Below are 2,733 nucleotides of genomic sequence, written 5' to 3'. Positions count from 1 at the left end.
ACATTGTGAGAGCCAGTACACAGCCCTGCTTCACTCCATTGTTGATGTTGAAGAAATTGGACACCTGGTTTTTATACATTACAGTTGCCTTCATGCCATCATGTAAGGATTTCAGAAGGTTTAGCAGTATAGATGGACAACCAAGTTTCTTCAGAACAGTGTAAAGCCCTGATCTACTAACCATATCAGAAGCTTTTGATAATAAAAGCTGTGAACAGTGGGATATGCTTCTGTCTTCACTTTTCCTGATGTAGAGAAGAGAGAGATCTATGTGGTTATTACAGTCACTTCTGTTTCCTTTGTTTTTATAAAGTTGGATCAAAATAGCATCATTGAAATCTTACAGAACAGTTTCTTCCTTTCAGCAGAGTAGCAGTATCTTGTGTAATCTTTGCAGCAAGTCTTTGCACATTTGTAAATTTCAGCAGATGAATGATTAGATCCTGAAGCTTTATTAGGAATCTTTCTGATACTTGGTTCAAGTTCCTTTAGTGTAGGTTTATTTAGTGTAATGTAAGTCATAATGCTGACTATAACTATGTTTGTCCCCAAACATAAACCCAAGCCCCAAAATGGAAATCAGAACAAAAGTATACCTCCATGTTTTTAAGCTCTGGTAAAAGGTACACATTTTGCTTTTGAAACGTGGGGGGGTTGTGGGTGTTTGGGCCAGGTGCTCTTCCATTTCTGTGGAGGCTGGTATCTATCAGTAACATCTAATTTGGGCTGTGTGGTTGTAGAATTCTAAATTTTCTGAGCATTTTTTTAAGCATAGGGTCATTTTCAGACTTGTAGCATTTTTATGAAGTTAAGTTTTAGCATTAGTTTGTGAAAAGTGAATACTCGATATTGAGATGTAAATGTTATATTTCCTAAGGGATCTCGCACAATACCTCCAAAGCAGGAAATCGTGCTTCCAAGAAACAGGCTATAGAAACACCAGAGGGATGGGAACCAGATTGATAGCCTCTAATAACACTAAAACAAAACCACAGAAATGCTCAGCTTGAGGATCAGAATGCCCGCAGCATCCAAAAGGACAGTGCAGAACAACATGGTAAAAAGAAAAGAGCCCTTGGTTCCTCAGAAGTAAACATGTCACCAAACCCTGAGAGAACTATGTATAAAAACACAGGGATTCACAATTCTAAAGTTGGTTCTTTGGGGTCTGTGAATAAGAAACCCAGGATCAAATGCTCACACATGTTAGAGGAGGAAGAGATTCTTCATTTGATTTTGAAAGATCATGATTCATGTAACAACCAAACAAGGGGGGGTCTTTGTGTGGTGCTGGCCAGCCTATACATTGCAGAAAGAGCGTACAGAGTGCTTTAGAAAAAAATGTGTATTCTCTGGGTGTGGGTACCCATCCTGCCTTGAATTATCATGATTATTGTCAGAGCAAAAGGACAGATTTTGTACAGAGAGGAGATAGTCTATATGATTTGGATAGCAGTTGTGGCATGAATCATAAGAGGGGAGGGGGTGATAAACTCAAAGATAAGAATTGGGGGCTAATGAGTAAGTGGCTTGCTGGGCAAAAAGTAAGGGCCTGGTTAAAGATGGGATTGGGGTAGTCTAAATGCCTGTTAAGTAAACATAAAAGATTCCCTTGTGGTTGTGGTGTTGATGAGTGTGATTTTTAGAAAAGCCCTGGAGGGTCTTCAAACACTCTCCCTCCCTTGAACCTGTGGCATCAGAGAGCAGGGATGCAGAATCTGATCTTTGTTGACTTAGAAATGGTATTTAAAGGTTTGCTTCTGGAAATTGGCTTACACACACACACACACACACACACACACACACACACACACACACACACACACACACACACACACACACTAAAATGGTTATAGCAGCAAGGATTAATTGCTTTTTAAAAGACTGGGTCTCATAAACAGGTTTCCTACCCTTCAGAAACAGATAGGGTGTCTAACCCAGGCAGGAAAACAGCAGGCCACACATCCTGGGTAACTGAAAACACCCAAACCTTATTTTCATAATAGAGATGGGTCTGGCTCCAGGGCTTCAGGCCCATAGTCCCTGCTTTCAAAAAGCCTTAAGCTTCCTGGTTTTGTTGGGCGAGAAGGGCAGACCAAATAAGGAGGACACTGGTAAAACCTCCAGTTAGGAGGTGGGCATGTGATAGGTTTGTGAAAATGGGGTTTTGGCTGACAACACAGGACGTAGCCAGTCAGCAATAGCCACAGCTTAAGAGCCAACAGGAGAAAAAAGTATACAAAAGGAAGAGTTTTCAAAACAGAGGAGAAAGAAACAGTTGGCATCAGCCCCCAACCTCCAAGGCTGCTGATGTTGGACACTCAAGCAAAGAACCTCAAGGTGGCATTTGTGTATCAGCCAGACGAAACGCTTGCCTTGTGTATATTCTGGGACTGGTGAATTTGGGTAATGTATGTTGTCCTTGCTTTGCATGCATTGCTTTTATTTCCTGTAACTGTGTAATAAACTTGCCTTTTATCAACCAGCAGGGGTTGTAGTTGATCTGAGGGCTGTGCTCACCTAGAGCAAAGGTATTGGGGCTGGGTTGTGAATCCAGTACCAACAATCTTGAGTGTGATTTAGAAGACATCCTGGAGGGGCCTTCATTCACTCCCCTTCCTCCCAAGCCTGTGGATTCAGAGATCAGGGGTGGTGAATGTGATTTAGAAGACCTGGTGGAGGGTCCCTCAAATGCTCCCCATCCTGGGGCTGTGGTAGATGTCTTACCAAATA

Source organism: Alligator sinensis, unplaced genomic scaffold (genome assembly GCF_000455745.1).
Source record: "Alligator sinensis unplaced genomic scaffold, ASM45574v1 scaffold1140_1, whole genome shotgun sequence".
Taxonomy (NCBI): Eukaryota; Metazoa; Chordata; order Crocodylia; family Alligatoridae; genus Alligator; species Alligator sinensis.
The sequence above is the reverse complement of the archived record's forward strand: the minus strand, read 5'-3'. Positions refer to the sequence as shown.